Genomic DNA, 22,531 nt, shown 5'->3' with positions numbered 1-22,531 from the left:
CTGTGCTTTATCCGACCTTGGTCTCAACAATTCTCTCTCATATAAACCCTCCTCATTCTCGCTAATTGGACTCCCAGAGATCCACCTGGGGCCTAGTCATGGATCTCTGCATTCAGATCCCTCAGTAGTTGGATGAGGTTTCTAGCACGACAACTAGGGTGTTTGGCCATCCCATCACCAGAGTAGGTCAATTCGGACTGTCTCTCGACCATTGCCAGCAGTCTGTTGTGGGGGTATCTTTGTGGATTTCTGTGGGCCTCTCTAGCACTTTGTTTCTTCCTATTCTCATGTGGTCTTCATTTACCATGGTCTCCTATTCCTTGTTCTCCCTCTCTGTTGTTGATCCAGCTGAGGAAACTCAAATGGCTGAAAGACATTTAAGGAATTGCTCAACATCCCTAATCATCAGGGAAATGCAAATCAAAACAACTCTGAGATACCACCTTACGCCTGTCAGAATGGCTAAGATCAAAAACACTGAAGACACCTTATGCTGGAGAGGATGTGGAGCTGGGGGAACTCTCCTCCACTGCTGGTGGGAATGCAAGCTTGTACAACCACTTTGGAAATCAATATGGCGATTTCTTAGAAAATTGGGAATCCATCTCCCCCAAGATCCAGCTATACCACTCTTGGGCATATACCCAAGGAATGCTCAACCACACCACAAGAGCACTTGTTCAGCTATGTTCATATCAGCATTGTTTGTAATAGCCAGAACATGGAAACAACCTAGATGCCCTTCAACTGAAGAATGGATAAACAAAATGTGGTACATATACACAATGGAATACTACCCAGCAGAGAAAAACAATGACATCATGAGGTTTGCAGACAAATGGATGGACCTAGAAAAAATCATCCTGAGTGAGGTAACCCAGACTCAGAAAGATAAACATGGTATGTACTTACTCATAGGAGGATACTAGATGTGGAAAAAAGGATGACTGGACTGCTACTCACATCACCAGGGAGGCTACCTGGAAAACAAGACCCCAAGAAAGACACGGGGATCGCCCAATGACAGAGAAATGGAATGAGATCTACATGAACAGCCTGGACATGAGTGGGGGTAGTGAAGGGCGAGGGTCGAGGGAAAGAGAGCTTGGGTGAGTGGGAAATGCAGATTTTTAATCAACAGACGAAGGCCCTAAGTCTGCTTCTCTGTGTATGCGAAGTGCATGCCCACGAGAAGTGTATATTTAGGCAAGCTGTACCTGAAAATAAAACAAAGCATATAAATGTCTTCTTGTACACATAGAAAAAGAATAGAAATAACAAAGATTACTTAAAATTGTTTAAAGGAAGACAAGGATATTCAGATTCTGTGCTCAAGAGAAAGGAAGGTATGAAATCAGCTAATTAATATAAACTGTGTCCTGGACAATTAAATTCTAAAAACCTTTATGTTAATTACAGATTTATTGCTTTAACCTCTTTTTAAAAATAATTCACAATGTTCTTTTTTAAGATTATTTTTACTATTTTTAAATATGTGGGTATGCATGTCTGTCTCTGTGTGTGTGTGTGTGCGTGTGTGTGTACATGCACACACATGTGCACATGAGTACAGGTACCAAGAAAACCAAAGGCATTTGATTCTGTTGGAACTGGAGTTGGCGGCAGTTGTGAGTCACCTGATGTGGGTGCTGGGAACCAAACTGAATCTTCCACCAGAGCCTCTATGAGAGCAGTATGTGCTCTTAACTGCACATCCATATCTTCAACACCTCGAAATATTTTGGATTGCATAGAATAATACATTTATTAGCATAAAATTTCAAGGTGACCTGATAGTCAAGTACTGAATTTTGATACTGTATAAAATGAGAAAGTCAGTATCTGTAGTCACCTCAGTGCTTATTCCAAAGTTTCTGACATGATAGGAAAAAAAGAATAAATATAAAATGTTTTGGAAAAGAAAATAAAAGGTGTCATTGGGCATAACTGTTAAATACATTAAAGGAAAAAATGTAGACAGGCTGGAACGGTAGGATAGCAGTGACATAGAATATCAAAACATAAGCCATGCAGGAGAGGGTAAATGGGAGAAGTGTAGTCAGGAAAATGCCAAAGATTAAAAAAAAAAAACTGAATAGAATAATAGAGGCTGCTGGTTACACACTGTCTGCTCAAATGTCTAAGGAAGGAATCTGGGAAAGTCAGATAACAACAACTATCAGAAGAGGTAGATGCTGAGCAAAGGCCTCTGGCTGGAACAGCAAAGGAAAATGGAAAACTTTATGAAACAGAACAGGACAAAGTCCAGAGTTCCAACAGGAAGCATTGGTGAAATTCATGGAGCTCTGCTCTCCCAGGGAAAGTCAGCCCAGCAGAGAGCAGGGGCGAGGGATCAGAGAGAGACTCAGAAAAACATCGTGTACTTTCAGTAACAGATTTTATTTCTTCTTTATTTCTAAAAATTAAAATGTGGAATTTTCATTCTTCCTTCTAATCCTGCCCAATGACAACCCCCCATTCCCTCTTGGGATCATGATTTGTTTTTCTTAGTTATCATTACACACAGACACACAGACACACACACACACACACACACACACACACACACACACACACTATATATATATATATATATATATATATATATTGTGCTCAGTCGCTTAGTGTTACCTGTGTATACATTTTCAGCACTGAATACTTGGTATTGGATAATCAACTGGGGACTCATGTATATGAAGATGATTTCTCCATCTCCAAGATGATTTCTACTCTTCTCAACATTCCATAGTTCCCTGTAGTTCTTTGTGTCTGGGTGGGGCCCCATGAGATTTCCCCCTTCTATGTTAGGATGTCTATTGGTGGTGTCGTTGTTCAGGTCTTCTTTAGACAGCCGTATTATTTAGATATCACGGATGAAGCTTCCCTTTCATTTAAGGAAAATGTAATCCTACAGGAGATTTCATAGCCCTCTGGCTCCTATGATCTTCCTTCCTCCCCTTCCATGATGTTCCCTGAGCCTTGGGGACAGGAGACATATAACTGGGAATAAACTCCCCCTGATCACTTGCTCTCTGCATTTTGACTAATTATTTTTCTATAATGGTTTCCATTTGTTACAAAGAGACATTTCTTTTTTTTTTTTTTCTTCAAGACAGGGTTTCTCTGTGTAGCTTTGCACCTTTCCTGGATCTCACTCTGTAGACCAGGCTGGTCTCGAACTCACAAAGATCTGCCTGGCTCTGCCTCCCAAGTGCTGGGATTAAAGGCATGTGCCACCACCGCCTGGCCAAGACATTTCTTTTATGATGAGTGAGAGCTGCACTTATTGTGGGTATAAGGGTAAATGTTAATACAGTTTAAAATGACGCTAATTTAGTAAACTGGCAATAGCAGGTTCTCCTCTGAGACTCATGACCTCCCTAGTTCCAGAGAGATGTCTAGGTTTCCAGTACCAGATAAGATTTCTTTCCTGTTGTGTGGGCCTTATGTCCAATTAGAGGGATGTTGGTTACAACAAAGATAGAAATGCACACTTAAGGCTGTCATCACCAGGCTGCTCATCACTGCAGTTCTGTAACTCACAGGTATCGCGGCTGGGTAGAAATACGGATCATTTCCACGCCTTGACTGCTTGCATAGCACCTTTTGGAATTACGAAGGCTAGTCCTCATAGAGGAGGCTTTTGAGTCAGATACAACTCAGGCTCACCAAGTCTTATTCCAAAGCACATGGTGTCTTTAGTGACAGAGATCTACTTTCAATCTCTGAAAGGCAGCTAGGGGCAATGGCAATGGCCTATGCTGTTTTGGGAGTCTGATAAAGAGACTTTGCACTTCTCGTGCAAAGGGCTTCTCTCTTTGGAGTTTTTGTTAGATAGTCTAAGGCTCTTGGGTGGAAGTATTATCAGTCCAAGTGTGAAAACTTCATCTAAATCATATATGAATATATGAATACACATAGATGTATATATAGAGAGAGAGGAAAAGCAGGATACAGTGATTTGAAGAGGGGGATGAGCAAAATTGGTGGTGAGGACACTTAGCTGGGACAGGGACAGGGGGTCAATATAAAAGAAGAGAGGAGGGAGGAAGGAAAAATAACACCATGTCTGAAGAAGTCATAAGGAATAATGGTATGTATTTCCCTAAACATAATAGACATTTTAAAAAGAAGAAAAGGCAGAGCAACTGTTACAAACAGCACTGGCAGAGGTCCCAAGCAAAGCCCTCTCCTAGGCACTCAGTCAACAGTGGCTAGATGTCATTCTTTAAAGGCATGTGCGTGTGTGTCTGTGTGTCTGCATGTCCCTGTGGCAATCTACACATCAGTATGGATGCCTACAGAAGCCAAAGGCATTGGATTCTTCAGGAACTGATGTTGCATGCAGTTGTAAGCCATCTGATGTAGGTGCTGGGACACAAACTGAGGTCCACTGCAAGAAGGGTACACACACTCTTAACCTCTGAACCATCACCTCAGCCCCTAAAAGTCATTTTTCAAGATACCTAGTGAGTTGGTGGCTCAGCCACCTCAGACCCTCATGATTCACACACTCAGAAAACTCAGAACAAGTGTCACACGTGGACTATACACTAAAACTTGGCTAGTATCTCTACATTGTGGGGAAGAAACTTAGTATCAGAAACATATAGTATTCAGTAAAGTTGAAACCTGTTCGAGGCAGACAGAGGTTCCAGATGCACACTGAACATGAGGAAGCCCTGGACAGAGTAGCATTCACAGCCCAACTCATGACTTGGCTGTGTAAAAGAACAGCCAGATGTGTGCCTGGCAGCAGGGATCCCATGAAGCCATGCCTAGAGTCCAGACTGGAACCAGCATCAAGTGAGAAGCCACCTTCAGGTCTCTGCTCCCACCAGCTCGCCCACTTGGCTTCCATCCCTCCGTTACTTATACCAGTGTCTGCTCATCAGGCCAACTCTGCCTTGCTCTGTTTCAATAGTGGATCTTGCTTTTTTCTCTACTGCCCGCTCACCACTCTTTTCTTTTCCTCTTCGTGTTCACTTTGCTAAGTTTTCCCGAAGAACAAGGCTGGTCTGCCTTGGAGGATTGCCCTGTCTCAACCTCCTGAAAGCTGAGATTGTTTTAGACTATCTGATTATCTTTACCCCCTCTGTTCTACCTGTAACCTGAGTCTCCTCATCACCCCTTGTCCATTGTAGCCTCTTCTAGCTTTTCACACTTTTATTTTCTCTATCATATCAATACTATCACTAGACTTATTGTTTGTTTTTCCCCTTTCCACTCATAAACACGGGGACTAATATCTTAGCTCACAAATGCTATCAGTGATTGGAGTTGAATGTGTAATTGATTTTATTGACTGTTAATGTTAATGCACTATATTCTTGGCCTACCACTTTAATGGTGGCTTTTTTTTTTAGATAGTATTCTACTCTCAAGGCAATGCTGCAGACTGAACTTGGTCCTCTTAACATCTGGACTGAGGATATAGTTGCTAATGAAGACCCCCTATGCTAGAAGAGAAAAAAATCAAACACCTCCTCCCTATTAGAGCCTAGTTGCTCGTGGACGTTGCAAATACTTCCATTAAAGGAATAACAGTGACTAAAAAATTATTCCATAGCTTCATGTGGCGGCACATGCCTTTAATCACAGGGAAATAGAGGCAGGTGGAAATCTATACATGCAATGCCAGCCTACAGTGAGTTCCATGAACGCCAGAACTACATAATGAGATGCTGTCTCAAAAAAATTATTAATAATAACCCAGCCAGTGTCCTACTATTAGTTACACAAGTTCCAATGCAAAAGCACAAAAAACAGGAAAAAAACAAGTCAAATCACTCCTCCAAATTTACTAATTTCGCAATAAAGGCCTTCAATGAAAATGTATTAGATGAAACCCCAAACAAAGAATTCAAAAGAAAGTTTTTAAGTATGTTCAAAGAAATCAAAGAGGACACAGAGTCTTGGATGAATTCCAGAAGGTCAAAAACAAATAAGTGAATTAAATAAGGAAGTCAGTACAGAATCTGAAAATAGAATTCGAAAAAAGGTAGAAACAGTGAGTGAAAACTTCTATGTTTAACATAATTATTGATGTAGTTGTAGTATATATAACTTGATATTCTCCAAGTGCTTGAGTCTTCTCATTCAGTTTTTTCTTATCTGTCATATCTTCATGTTCTTTTCATGAGTTTTAGTATATTAACCATTACACTTTAAAATATTATATCTCACTTTACCTTTTATATTTATTATGCATATTTTAGGGGTTTTTTGAGAGGTTACTGTTGCAGAATATTACTGCAACTATGTAAAGGTGTGTTACATTTGTTTATGCTTCATTGTTTAATTATGTAAAGATGTGTTGCTTGCCTGTCTAAGGCACCTGATTGGTCTAATAAAAAGCTGAGCAGTCAATAGATAGTCAGTGGAGGGATAGGTGGGACTGGCTGGCAGAGAGAATAAGTAGGAGAGAAGGGAGGAGAAGAAAGAGAATGAGAGAAGAGGGAGAAAAAGAGGGAGAAAAAGAGGGAGACACCTGGGGCCAGGCAGCCAGGCAGGCAGTGGCCAGCCCGTCAGACAAGGAGTAGGACATACAGAATGGAAGAAAGGTAAAAAGCTCTGCGGCAAATGTAGATGAAGAGAAACAGATTAATATAAGAGCTAGTAAGAAACAAGCATAAGATAGGGCTGAGCATTCATAACTAATAATGATTCTCTATGCCATGATTTGGGAGCTGGCTCACGGCCCAAAAGAAAGCCTGTTACAGGTTACAATATGTATTCGCACTTATCCAGTCTCAGCCTTAAGATTATTTAGTTATGAAATGAGAAATGATGCCAGAAAATACATTCTACTTCAAAAATTCAAAGATTCACTTTCCTCTATTTAATGACTTACATAAAATTATTATCTTAAGTATTGACTAAGTAATTAGATAAGTAAAAAAAAAATTATTAATCAAACCCTGCTAGGTTTTGATGATTTTAGCATCATTTTGTTTGTGGATGGAAAAACCAAGAATTGCTTCCATATTTAAGGTGTACACATTTGGTTATTTTAGAATAGAAATCATTACTCATTTCTTAATATGGTAGGAGAATCATGGTCATAGTTAATGTCAATGGTAGAATCAAGTCTAAAAAAGTGATTGACAAACTGGTTCTACTTTCCTTCTTAACTCTTCAAAGCATCCTATGTCCACTTAGCATAGCTGACTATCAGGTGATACTAAAAATTAAGGGAGTCATCATCCACATGAGTCAGTAAATGCCTCAGTCTTGACAACCATCTGGCATTGCTTGGTATAAGTCACCAGGTCAATTGAGTGGACATGTGTGGATACTTCTAAGAAAGCAAACCGAGCAAGCCACAGGAAGGAAGCTAGGAAGCAGCGTTCTTCCACGGCTTCTGCTTCAGTTCTTGCTTCCAGGTTTTTACCTTGAGTTTTGACCCTGACTTTCCCTGGTGGTGAAGTATAATGGGAGAGTTGTAATGTGAAGTAAACCTTCTCGTCCCCAAGTTGCTTTTGGTCATGGTTTTAATCACAGCAATAGAAACCCTAAGACACTCAGTGTACGGTGAGCTTGTAGCATCACTTTTATGTATGAACCTGGGACATCAAATTAAGTTCTCAACATGCGCTGTTTAGTCTATAGAAACAAAACAAATGAAGTAAGCAAACAAACAAAAATCCTCTTTGACTTCAAGCTCTGCTCAAATTCTGTATCCCCGACAGTTCAATTGCAGCATTTGGTGAAGACTGAAAACTCCCTCCTCACATTGGTTACTGTCTATCAAAGAACCAGTAGGTGTAAAGCCTAAGGATGCATGGATCTCCAGGTCTTCCAAACTTTCAGCTTAACACGCTGCATCCCATCTTCTTTACCCCTTAGTGGTGCTGGTGATCATCCAGCACCTACAGAGACACAGCCCTGAGAAAACGTCTTCCCACTGCACGATAACAGTAATCTGCTCATGGGGCTTCTGCAAGTACCACAAGCTACACAAAGCTGAATTTAAATGAAATTTGAGCAAATTAAAAATGTATTTCAAATGATGAAAAAAAAACCATTCGTTTCCACAATCACACTGAGGCTTCAAACAAGAGCCTTTCTCTTGTGGTCTTTTCCAAACGTGACCCTGAATGAGCAAATGGGAAATCGGAAGAAGAGCTCTTGACAATGAAGCGACTCCACAGGGCTCTAAATAGTGTGACACCAGAGACACAAAGCACAAACCTGCATCATGGGGATGCACCTTTTTCAGAAGCAGAGCTGCAGAAACATGGAGAACCCTCAGAGGACCGGTGATTGGCTCGATAGGATGAGATTCAAATGTATTTGCTTCCCACTCCCTTTCTACCACCGTGGGAGAGAAGAAAACTCACTCTGCTTGACTGTGGTGATAATCTATGAGCTCCCTTGCTCTCTTGGTCAGCTTTTTCAGAGCTGCTACCTCCTCAGCACTGCTGACCTGGTAGGTCTGATTATGGATGATCAATGTGCCTATTTGCAATAAAACTCTTTGCACAGATCTGGACCCTCAGCCCTTATTCACTCATGCAGATAATAACGGCAGTTCAAGGCACTTGCCCATAACTCCAAGCTTCATTAAACAAAGGGAATGTCACCAAAAGTCTCTCTAACTGCCTTTATGCTGCCACCAGAAAAAAAAAAAAAAAAAACGGAAATTCTAAGAAAGTAGAATTTTACAGTGATGATAAATAAGGATTTGTATAACTGTGTGTTGCTTTTCTTGTGTCCTTCTTGGATGTCCAGTGCTAAAAACCTGCCACTTCAGTGGTTAGCAGAGAGAAATGTGAACAAAGGAATGGGTCAGATACAGATTCTTCCTCCGAAGTTTTCAATGGGAATTCTCAGCTCTGTGGAGAGAATGGGATGGAGCCCCTCCTCCTCATTTATTATGGACACAAGCAGTGTCAGATGGTGTCTTAAAGAGTTGGAGGTTGGCAAAATGCTGGAGTGGCTCAGAGGCATCCAGCACAGACTTGAAAAGAGGATCCCCCTGCAGTACATCACAGCATGAAGTTTGCTCTACAATTTTTAGTGATCTCAAGGTTCTGGTACCCATTTTCTATAGACACACATGTTAACAAGTACCTGGTATTTGAGGAAGACATCAGCTGGGAAGTTCTGATACAGGATTCTGTGTTAAGATGAGGATGCCCATTCAGACTGATATCCAACCCTCTGCTGACTATGGGCAGGACTCACACTTTACCTCCATTCATACGAATGTTTTTCTGAACTTGTTAGAACATCTGTTCACTTTCCTTTATAGTCCTCTCCCTTAATACTAAACTTCAAGGAAACTCTTTTGTTCCTGTTTGAATAACTCTGCCATGATTCAAAACCCATAAGGAAAATGAATCTTTCAGGGCAAGATAATTCCAATATACAAGTCAGATTCTCAGTTTCTTTTAGATCAATTAAGTGTTTGTTTCTGGGTAATAATTAGTATTTGTTTTTCAACTCTCAAGCAAAGGCAAATTAGTGATAAATGTGTTCATATATCCATCGTCCATTCCTTTCATTTTTCATCTCTTATTCTCTGTCCCAAATAATGACTAAGCGTGGTTTCAGAACTTAAGCAATGAGACTCAGAACAAGATGTCTTACCACAGAGAAAATACTGACATCAATCCTTTGGAATGTTTCCCTGCTTTGAGTCCCCAAAAGATTACCTAGAAGATACAGGTATAGGTGACCACATAGAATATGATAGATATATCGTTTTGTGTTCGTTCACTACTAAGTGTTAAGAAAATGGGCTGGTGGTGTTTTCTGCCCACTCAGAAACTGATGGATGAGCAAATGGTCCATAATAATGCCATAGCACAATCCACTTTAAAAATTCCTTTTCCTTCTGATCCCCTCTCAAACCTTAAAACAGGGTGCACTCACCTCATCCAAAGTCCACCGCTCAGTGTCTCAAGTCACCCAGAAGTATTTCTGTGTGAAAAGAGAAATGCATAAAAGGTTTTTATAAAATTTATGGGAGAGTAGAAGAGAGATATCAATATTAAGGAAATTATTACATACGACAAAGATTATCCTTAAAACACCCTCTGAAAAATATCCCGAGAATGACTGCAGGATGTGAACATGAGTGACCTGGAAGAATTGAAGAAAAACAGTCAAACGCCTGAAAGAAATTAAATTCACAGATGAGCGCGGGTCTCAACAATCTGTCTGAAGGTCAAAATCGAAACTAGGGAAGGGAAGTTGTAAGGTACTGTGTTTTTTTTTTTTTTTTTCCTCAATAAAATAGCTGTCTGGTCACTAACTGTACCAAAACTATGGGTTGATCCAGAGGGAATGAACTCCCTGTGATCAGAAGTTACCTGAGGAAAGACACTACTGAAATGATGAGAGATTTTCCTTAATACAACTGTATTTCAAACTTTCAAAAGTCTGTAGTGAGTTAGAACTAAGAAACTTGATGACGCAAATGAAAACGGACCTAGCATTTATTTCCTCTCCAGCTGACACCTTCAACACAGGCTAGAGTCCTGGTGGATATTTTCATCGTGGAATTTGGTTCTTTTCTAAAGGGGAGAACGATGAGAACTTTAATTTTGTTTAAAGAAACATTTTTGTTTTTACAAAATCTAGAAATGATGCGATGTGCAGTAAAAAGTGACTCTATTTGTGGAAACTTTATGTGGCATAAAGATGTTAAGGTTTCAAATTGTGGAAGCTCTCACCTACTTAGAATAAGTTACAACAAGGAACTTATTGATCCAAATTAAAACCCAGGATAAAATATTAATAATCTGTTAACAATATATCCTCCTCTTACGTCCCACATATTTTAGCTGAAAGCTGAGTTGAGCTATTCAAAGGTCCCCCAGGAACTTATGGTTCTGTGCTATTGACCAGCTGTATAATACTTCAAGGGATTCTGTGTGTCTGTCCATTCAGCTGCACTTCCCACGGGCTAGAATCCCTGTCTTAGCACATGGTTCTCTTTCCTTTCCTTTATTTTTAATCTGGACAGTTCAGGCTTCTGTCTTGCTTTTGGTTTTGTCTCTGAGTTATCTCTTTGGCCTCCAAGGATTGGAACTTACTTCAATATATTTCTACCATGATATAAATTCCTATGGATGAACTTGTTCAGATACACTATATAGAAACCATTTATGTCTTGGTCTCTTTTCATGCTCTATAGCACTTGGCATAATGGCTTCATATATTATTAGTTGTTTAGCCAGATTTGTGAGATTTAATTAGCCTTTTTTTCCTACCTATGTATTTCCCATAAAAGTAAAATAATATCAAAAATGATGAAATTTATAAAATATCATGCACAAAATATTGGTATTTTTCTTCCATTTCATCAGTGAGTGCTCAGCTTAATGATTGGCATTTATTAAGGTATTTGAAATACATGACCACCTACCATTTAAAACCAACCAGCTTATATTCCTGGAATGCAAGAGGAGATAAAGCAAGTATCCCTGAAAGGGTGAAAGTTTTGAGCAACTTCATGCTTCTTTATACAGACACGGTGAGGCTACTTCATGGGCAAGGCGGGAGTTTCAAGAGATACAGGCTAGAAAGAGTCTTCCTGTTTGCAAGCCTTTGATCAACATCACTACCTCCAACAGCCAGAGTGTCTACTGTGGAAGAGTTGTGCAAGAAGCGACAGATGAGGAGGAGGTACTGTGGGACACAGAATTGCTCCTCTTGTTTTCATCAAATTAAGGAATTTCAGCTCTATTCCCCAGACAGCAAAACAGGAAAGAAGTATGACAGCATCTCCCTCAGCTCCTTCCTCTCATGGGTAGACTGGCTGATAGAACTGAAACGTAGGAGGCATGAATACATGCAACTCAACATTATCTAATTCCCTGTGTTTCGGAGATAACTTGACTGCAGGATGCAAGCAATCCTCTGAATCTTCCCATGTTCAAGAACCTCTTTAGCAGGTAGAGCGTGATTCCAGCAATGCAGAAAAATAGTTCTGGGAAGACCTATCACTATCTCATAATGAACATTGATTTTCTTGTGATGGGCAATATTATTCCCAAACATATCTTATCTGAAACATAAACAGATACTCTCCATTGTCATCATCTCAGTAGTCTTGTTGGGTTGCAAAATGTTTTCAGATTTATTCATTCATTAAATCCTTTTTGACAACTCTATAATTTGAGTAGGACAAATAATTTTACCTCTATTTTGATGATAAGAAAGGTTATATGGCATCTTCAGGTTGCTCAGGCAATAGTGAAAAGACTGACTGGTCATGGTGAACAATGTTCTTCCTCCTATTTCTATACAGTTTACACCCTTACCATATTCTCATTACATCCTGTTCTTGTAAAGACAGGATTAACTGCAAGTGACTAAAACTGCGTGATTTGTCCTTTTGTTTAGTTGCCAAGAACATGTTAGTATGTGTGATTAAAAGTATTTTAATATTAATCTAGTACCTAAAAAACAGTAATAAAAAGGTTCTAACTGTGTTAAATAGATGCCTAGATGGTGGATAAGTATGTCATAGGCATAAAGATAGAATGGGATGTGATTCTTGAGGAAAATAAATATAGTAATTCACAAATCACTGGAACACATGCTGTGCATACTGTGGTAGAGACACACACACTATACCAGGGATTCAAACAACGAGGCTATTCATAGAGTCGTGTTTTGAGATTAGTCTACAAATGTTGTACTATATATCCATTATAAGTTTCTTTATGCTGTAAATAATTGGAACTAATGAAGCATGAATGGCCCATTGTAAGAATTTCTCAAAGGAAGTCACCTTAGAATCCATGAAAACCAACAAAGAATCTAAGGTTTTAATACTCCAAAGACCTTAAATGTAACACCCACCCCTAAACATTTTTATTAGAATGGTGACATCCAGATGGAGTGGAGGGCAGAGGGGAGATGCATAGTGTCATGCATATGTCTTCTGGGTAGTGAAAGAAAGCATTGAAGCAAGGCATTTAGTGGACACATTTCTAACCTTGACACAAGTTGCTGATGAAATGGCCCTCAGGATAAACAGCACAACTGGCCTGATTTTGACCTGAGTGGTCGGGCCTTTTAGCAACGGGGTGCTTGGAGTGTTCTGTCATGCAAATTAATTCCTCAACAAGAACAGAATACATTGTGTAAGCAACAGACAAAGGAGACAGATTGGGGCTAAACAAGTTGAGGATCTCTCTCAGAGATGGTGGGCATTAGAGGGATTTAGCAGAATGAACAGAAACTACCTTAGGAAAGATAACATGGAAGTCCAAAATACTTTGGTACTTTAATCGAGTCTGCTGCTTAGGGGAAAACACAGCCTGCACCCCAACACCTGCTGGACCTAATGGACTCTGAAATGTTGTTTCAGAATTAATCAAGTCATTTAAAATCAGAGCCACAGTCTCCATTCCCTACTCGTGTGCATAAATGTGCTGATCCTGATACTAATCCATGTCGGGTGACTTGAGCAATATATCACCATAATTGCCATTTTAGGGCTGCAAATTGGAGCTAAAATAACCAGATGCAAAAGAGATGGCCATATCATACCCTCAAGATGGATCTTCAAAGTTCAAGGAGAGTTCAAGCATGGGAGAGGCAGTAGAAAGGGGTCAAGTGTAAGGGGATTGTTCATGTTCAAGAGGAATTAACTTCACAAATATATTGTTTCTGAGGTGGTAATTGTCCCATCTTACAGTTATTCATACCTCATTTACTCGTTGCATTCTTCTCAAGCATTTAATGAAATGAATTTGATTTTGACAAAATATTCTATTTCAAAATTGCCATTAATTTCCAGGATTCTTTTTTTTTATTCTTCTCTAAATTATCAGTTTAAAGGGATAGAAACTGGTGTGGGGAAATCTACTATCTCTCTAGGTGATCCTTGGCAAGAGTCAATGTTAGCTTTAGATCGTTCCTTCATTGTTCAGTAAATTAAGTCATTAATTTTTTTAAATGGGGGGCTACCATACCTATACCCCAAATATCTGAAATGTAAAAGGCTAAGATCTGTTTGATGTGGCCATGTGAGTGAGATTAAGGCAGTTCTCCAGGTGATCTGGTACATGTTCTCACTTGGCGCATGAAAAGCTGCCCAAAAAAGTCTAGTGAATAGTTATTTGTCCATGTGAAATTGTGACAGATTGGGAAAACTGGAGCAGTACAATGTGCTTATGATTAAGTTGCTTAAAAAAAAGATTACTTGCATATTTGATTAAGTCTTTATCCTGTTGACACTCATATAAAATAACTTCCCATGGAAAGATAGCCAAATTTCCACTTCTATTTCAAATCCATACTTGTTATGCTAGTGGTCAAAGATATCCATAATCTGGAGCCACCTGCTAAGCATTCCTTTCTTCACAAGCCGACTTCTGTAACAGTAAATGCCTCATAATTTCTCAAGAAGTAAAGTTGGTTTATATCTCATAACCCTTCCAGGGTTCTGTTTTGTCTGTGACAAATCTCTCTTCCTCCTGTCTTAAGCAAGCATCATCATTATCATCATTCTTCAATACCCAGCTGAAATGTCACTACTCTTCTCTGACAGGTCACCCCACCTTTAGAAGTTGCTCCATTTTATGCTTTCCAATAGTGCAAAATCGAAACTCCAATTGTAGGCCTTATTACAGTATATTGTCAACATTTTCTTGGTGTCTATCATTTTCAATTACTATCAAAACTTCCTGAAAAGCTATATTAAATATAAGTTAAAACAATTTTATAAATAAATATTGTTAAGTAATAATAAAATTGTTTTGTTATTATCTCTTAAACAAAGCAACACATCACAAAATCTCATCAATATTTCTTTGTGTTTATTATTTTGAATCAAAGATGAAAACCACTGGTAGAGATGGGATAAAATATTTAAAGGGGGAAGAACATTTGAAGAAAGAATTCTCAAAACTTCTCTCAAGATCGATGGAAATTATAGATTCCAATCCTAAGTTCAAACAGCAGGATGAAAATAAGTAAAACCAACCAAGGTACATAATAATCTAATGGCTCAAACTACTATCATAAAGAATTAAAAATACAGCCAGTGTAGGAGGAAAATATTACATATCACAGAGCAACAAAGATCAGAATGAGCCTCATTGCAAAAATCCATGCGCCCAAGCAACAAAAGCAGTAAAAATTTTAAAACAATAAAAGAAAAACTAAGGTTAAACAAAAAACAATAATTTTAATCTGGGAAAAAAATAAAGGCAAAAATTACTATAGTACCAGATGTGATGGTACACTCATGTAATCTCTTCTCCAGAGACTAAGCATTATTTTAAATGAGTGTATGCTAAATAATGGGGTTTCATAATGACAAAGCAAAGCTGAGATGAGACTCATCTCCAATTACAGCTGCAAGTTTCAACAGTCCACTCCAATAAGGAGAATAAGCAGATATGAAATATTAAGAGCATACAAGACAGCCAAACAACTAGACATACTTAATGTTACATAACAGAAGCCAGCCAAGCAGGCTTGAACAAACTAGTACGTATGGAAATCAGAGTACAGATTCTGACCATCACATGATTGAACTGGAAGTCAATGATTAAAATCTGGAAATTTGAAACTCTAATTAAACTCAGCAGACCACACACAAAAAGAAGGCATGAAAGTGGTACATGGATTTGATAAAAAGAAGATTCCAGACAGAAAGGAAGAATGTGAATAAGGGGGGTGGGGGTAAAAAAAAACGACTAAAATTCATTATATTAAGTGTAGGGAGCTGTCAAACAATAAAAAGAAACTAAAAACTATTTTCTTAAAAAATATAAGAATGAGATAATATTTGAAAATTAAACAAATTTGCCTAAATAGATCTTTGGATCAAATACAAAATTAAAAGGAGAAATCATAAAATATTTTGACTTCATGGGACTGGGAACAAAACACATTAAATTTTGTGGGGTGCCTCTAAATCAGAGCTTCAAGTAAATGTATTGGTTGAAATGCTCATATTAGGAAAGAAAGGTCAGTCTAAAACTAGAAGGAAATATTATTTATGAGACACTAAAAATAGATGAATGGGTGTAGTCCTACATACATTTGTCAATTCATTAAAATTCAAATTAAGAAAACATGCCGTCATTGTATTTATGTTATTTAGCAATAAAATTTTGGTTTTTGTTTTGTTTTGTTTTGTTTTTTGAGACAGGATAGACCTGGTTGACTGGAACTTGCTTTGCAGACCACAGTGACCTTGCACTCACAGAGATCCACCTGCCTCTGCTTCCCAAGCACTAGGTTTAAAGGTGTGCATCCATACTGCTGTGGATATCATTCTGTAAAAATAAAACACTGATTGGCCAGTGGCCGGGCAGGAAGTATAGGCAGGATAAGGAGAGAGGAGAATTCTGGGAAGTGGAAGGCGGAGGAGGGAGACATTGCCAGTCGCTGCCATGACAAGCAGCATGTGAAGATGCTGGTAGGCCACGAGCCACGTGGCAAGGTATAGATTTATAGAAATGGATTAATTTAAGATACAAGAACAGTTAGCAAGAAGCCTGCCACGGCCATACAGTTTGTAAGCAATATAAGTCTCTGTGTTTACTTGGTTGGGTCTGAGCGGCTGTGGGACTGGTGGGTAATAGAGATTTGTCCTGACTGTGGGCCAGGCAGGAAAACTCTAGCTCCACCATACCCAGCTATAAAATTTATTTTAAAATAAGTTACACAAGTCTACTATTTTCTTTGAAGTACTCATTGCCAGAATTAATTAAATATATAGAAAATTTTAATGATTACTATGGAACAAATTAAGGCTGAGACTATTTTATGATAACGAATTTGATGGCTGAGAAGATGACTCAGTGAGTTAAGGTTCTACATGCACACGCACCAGGACCTCAGTCCAGAACCCACATAAAGGCCTGGCATGGCAGCATGGACCTACAGGCTCGCTGGTCCGCTGGTCTACCCAAGCAGTGAACTGCAGGTTGAATGAGAGATGCTACCTCAAAAAATAAAGAGCAAAGATGAACGACATCTGGATATCATTCTGTGGCCTCCACATGCATCTGACTGGACAAACATACACATGCAGAATCCCACACCACACACACACACACACCACACATCACACACCACACATCACACACCACACACCACATACCACACACACATACACACACCACATACCACATACCACACACATACACCACACACCACACACACACACACACCATACACCACACCATACACACATACACACACCACACACACACACCACATACACACACACACCACATACCACACACACACCACACACACACATACCATACACCACACCACACACACATACACACACACCACACACACACACCACACACACACACCACACACCACATACCACACACCACACACCACACACACCTCACACACACCATACACCACACCACACACACATACGCACACACACACACCACACACACACATCACATACCACACACCACACACCATACACCACACACCACACACACTTCACACACACCATACACCACACCACACACACACACACCACACACACATACACCACACACCACACACACACACCACACACACACCACACACATATACACACAACACACCACACACAACACACACAAACACACACACACCATACACACACACCACACACACATATATACACACCACACCGCACACACACACACACACACACACACACACCACATACCACACCACACACATACCACACACACCATATACCACAACACACACACACACACACACACCATATACCACACCACACACACACACACACACACCACACACACACACACACACACACGCACACACCACACACACACACACACACACACACACACACACACACACAAACCTAAAGCTCCATAGAGAAACCCTGTCTCGAAAATCAAAAAAAAAAAAAATTAATTTCAATACCTTCATGATAGTCTTATGTCATAAGAAGATATGGCAGTAAACTTTATCAAGGGCACATAGCACTAAAAGAGCAGAAAAATATACATTTTTAGGTTTCCAAAGGTTCGATTCCTAAGACTGCCTAATGGATAAATTCTTTCAACATTTGAGGAGCTGATCATGTCTGTTCCACAGCACACAAAAACGTATTTTATTTAGTTAGGTTTACAAAAACAAAACAACAAGAAAAGAAGTTAAATTGGTAAAGACAATGTATTTTAAGAGCAGCAAATTCTACTCTGCCCAGTTAAGAGGCTAAAGTGCCTAAGTCTAGTTCTCAGTTGTTAATAGTGCTGCATCCTCCCAACAGACAGAAACTGAGAAAAGCGTGGACTCTACTCATTGGCTAAGAAGGCCTCACATAAAGAGGAACATTTCTCACCGAAATACATTAAATGATGAAATAGCCACTTATTTTTTAATATGTTGAAGAAGTTGAGATCAAATTACTGCAAAATAGTGAAATGCACTCCTTTAGGTCAAATGAGGATGTCCCAATCATTGCACAATTAAATCTGTGGAGGAAATTTTAACTACTACAGTGAAACAAAATAAATAGGAACATGAATAGGGAAAGGGAGACATATCCTTTCTGTAAAAACAACACATATTAAAGAAAACGCCAGACAAGCATGGCGGTACACATCTTTGATCACAGCACATCAGGAGGCAGAAGCAGGAGGATCTCTGTGTTAGCAGATATCCTGGTCCATGACTTCCAGGCCATCCAGGGCTACATAGTGAGATCTTGTCTCACAAAACAACCTCCAAAAGACAGAAAAGCACATGAAAGTAATGAGAAAATTAAATAAGATAGTCACATAGAGACACACACAGGGAGACAAAGAGGGGGATAGGGGACTACAGAAATGGCTTGGAATTTAAGAGCACTGGCTACTCTTCCAGAGGATCCAGATGGAATTCCCAGCACCCACATGGTGGTTCACAACCTTATATAACTCTACTGCCAGGGATTCCAACACCCTCTTTTGGACTCTGTGGACAACGCACACATGTAGTATACAGACATATGCAGGCAAACAACCATTCACATAAAATAAAAATAAATAAATATTATATGCTTATATATTTTTATATATGCATGTATTTATAAAACTGTCTTCAACATACAATCAATACACTTACAACTATTTTGTGCTAACAATAAATTCTTAAAAATTGCATAGTCAGTATCAAATATTCTAATCACCAAAATAACTACATGAGGCAACAAAACACTAATTAGCTGCATTTAGTCATTCCAAAGTGCATGTTGTATATGAAATATGTGTGATTTCTTATTGTCAACTAAAAATCATTCAATTTTAGATAGCAACTAAAAATATTGAAGTCCAGAAATAACACTGACAAGGTCTTGTGGACCCCTCCTATGTTTAAAACTTTGCCAAAGAGAGAGTACAATTTGCTATATGCAATGTGATAGCAAGATAGAATTTAACATTGTTTAAATCTTTTCATATGCAACTATAAGTAAAATCTAATTTTAAAATAATTTCTTTGTAGTATCTCATTTTTATTCTTCATTGTACTATGCTCTGTGGAGGAAACTGTAAAAAACTCACAGCATTGTCAAGATAATGTGAGCCAGGCATGGTGGGCAAGCCCATCATCTTAGCACTCAAGTATCAGAGGAAGTAGAATTGTGAGTTTGAAGCCAATATGAATCACATAAGTCCTTGTCTCAAAACAAACAAAAAAATCATATGAAATAATAAAATCCCTGGAAATAATTATAGTGAGTATGTATAGTGACAGAAATAATAATAAATAAAATTCTGTACTTTCATGTAACTGTAGTTAAATAAATGAAACACTATAAATTAGAGATAGATAAAAATATTTAATTATTTGATAGACTCATAGGTACAAATCTGAGTTGATGGAAAGGAAAAGAGAGTACCACTTGAGTAAATACACCAGAAATAAATATTTCTGGTTCTATTTGTTGATTTGATAGAATAAAATATGAGCTGCTAATCACAGAGGCATTGGAGAAATAAATATGGAATGACACACAGCCTAAAAGAGAATTCACGGGATGAATTCTCTGATCTTTAATTGGAAAAGATACTTTAACCAAGTAGAAGTTGGAGATTTCTCATGTTAAAAATTATCTAAGCAGCAGTAAAAGTCATAAGGTAACTTAAAAATATTTTAGCATATTTGATGAATGAAAGTATAGTATATTTCTTAGCTCTTATAAGTCAACAAAACCACTGAGTGTATGAAAATGGAAAATACTTCAACCATGTAAAAGGAAATTCAAATGGCTAAGAGAAATGTTCAAGCCTATCATGAGTGAAATGATTAAAACATAAAACTGATTATACTTGTCATTCTAATAGTGAATGTTTGTCCTTATTACAGTAGCAAATCAAATTTTAAATGAAACGAGCAATGGTCAGAGTATATGAAAATGCACATTATTATACTCTCTCAGTTATGAACAAAAATTGGCATGGGGGTTCAAGATGGCAGCCTAGTCAAAACTTTGCCCATCATAGCTTACTATTGCTCTTTATTACTCTAATATGACAGTGGGCAGATGGGAAAAAACTAGATATTCAACAAGATCATGATTACACAAATATGATTTTAAAAAAATCCAATATAGATGTTGGGAAGAAAGATGTGGAGCATCCTAGCCTGGCCCCGCTCATCCAAGTGTGCTGTCTCCACTTCTGCTTCGCCACCCAGGCACCTGGGAAGACATGTGAGCACATTTCCTTTGTGTAATTGTTGGCTAGCAGTCTCTCCTGGCTGGGCCACGAGCTCTGTGCATGTACTGCACCCTTAAGCACTGCATGAGAGTTGAGAGGGAGAAACTACCAGAAAAGAAACAGGTATCAGTGCAGGGAGCAAAGATGGACTAAAAGAAAGTTGGGGTAACAAATGTGCCCTCTTATACAGTGTGTGTGTGTGTGTGTGTGTGTGTGTGTGTGTACATGCATGCATGAGCATGTATGTGTGCATATGTGCCACCACTTGCAGGCTGGGGTCAAAACACAATTTAGAAGTAATCAATTTTCTGCTTTTACCTGTGGGCTCAAAGTATCAAACTCAGATCATTGGACTTAAGGGCAAGCCCGTTTACCAGCTGAGCCATCGTATCTACCCCAAAGGTATCATGTAGCCCACTCTCTCCTCACTCCTGCTCCGTACTCACAGAAAAGAAAGATTTATTATTTCAGCTCGACTGCTTGCCCCAGCTCCAGGCAGTTAATGCCTCACAATTGTTTACTGTTATTTTCAGACTGTTATTCAGGCAACACTTCTCAAAGCTCTATGCATTCTATTTCATTCCATTATATAGGTATCATTTCTAAAATAATATTCTTAGTAATTCTGGGAAATTACATACAATATGTTTTGTTTCAATTTTCATATTTTCTTTTTTTATTAAGGAATTTTTTATTCATTTTACATACCAACCACAGATCCACCTCTCTTCCCTCCTCTTGCCCCTCCAGCCTCCTTTCCCCAACCCACCCCAATTCCCTCCTCCAACAAGGTAAGGCCTCCCGTGGGGAGTCAGTAGAGCCTGGTACATTCAGTTGAGGCAGGTCCAAGCCCTTTCCCCTGCATCAAGGCTGTACAAGGTGTCCCACCATAGGTAGTGGACTCAAAAAGCCAGCTCATGCACCAGGGATGGATCCTAATCTTATTGCCAGGAGACCCCTTAAGCAGATCAAGCTACACAACTCTCTTGCTTATGTAGAGGGCCTAGTCCAGTCCCATGGAGGCTCCACAGCTGTTGGTCTAAAGTTCGTGAGTTCCCACTAGTTTGGTTTGGTTGTCTCTGTAGGTTTCCACATCATGATCTTGTTGCTCCTTTCTCATAGAATCCCTCTTCTCTCTCTTTGACTAGACTCCTGGAGCTGGGCTTGGTGCTTGGCTATGGATCTCTGCATCTGCTTCCATCAGTTACTGGATGAAGGCTCTATGATGACAGTTAGGGTATTCACCAATCTAATTACTGGAGTAAGCTAGTTCAGGCACCCTCTCCACTATTGCTAGCAGTCTAAGCTGAGGTCATCCTTGTGGATTCCTGGGAACTTCCATAGCACCCAGTTTCTCCCTATCCCCATGATGTCTCCCTCTATCATGGTATCTCTTTTATTGCTCTCCCACTCTGTCCCTGTTCCAGCTTGACCATCACATTCCCTTGTGTTCTCATTCCCCATCCCCTACCCTCCATTGCCCCCTTCATGCCCTGTTTACTCATGGAGATCTCATCTATTTCCCCTTCCCAGGGTGATCCATGCATCCCTCTTAGGGTCCTCCTTGTTAGCTAGCTTCTCTGGAGCTGTGGGTTGTAGTATCTAACAAAATAAACTTCAAATTAAATCAATCAAAAGAGATCAGGAAGGACATTTCATATTCATTACAGGAAAAAATCCACCAAGATGAAGTCTCAATTCTGAACATTTATGCCCCAAATACAAGGGCACCCACATATGTAAAAGAAACATTACTAAAGCTTAAATCACACTTCAAACCCTACAGTAGTGGTAGGAGACTTCAACATCCTACTCTCACCAACTGACAGATCTGCTAGACAGAAACTTAACAGAGAAAT

At 39.1% G+C, this 22,531-nt stretch overlaps 1 long non-coding RNA gene across 3 annotated transcripts in view; it reads right to left on the bottom strand.

The window, feature by feature from the left end:
* LOC131920366 (uncharacterized) overlaps positions 1 to 22,531 on the bottom strand; it is a 125,453-nt gene that overhangs the window by 42,585 nt on the left and 60,337 nt on the right. For all 3 annotated transcript variants that reach the window (XR_009381636.1, XR_009381637.1, XR_009381638.1), the window contains one exon: positions 9,880 to 9,927. This is a non-coding gene — a long non-coding RNA (uncharacterized LOC131920366). The remainder of the gene's footprint in view (positions 1 to 9,879; positions 9,928 to 22,531) is intronic.

This window comes from Peromyscus eremicus, chromosome 10, assembly GCF_949786415.1.
Source record: "Peromyscus eremicus chromosome 10, PerEre_H2_v1, whole genome shotgun sequence".
Taxonomy (NCBI): Eukaryota; Metazoa; Chordata; class Mammalia; order Rodentia; family Cricetidae; genus Peromyscus; species Peromyscus eremicus.
The sequence above is the reverse complement of the archived record's forward strand: the minus strand, read 5'-3'. Positions and strand labels throughout refer to the sequence as shown.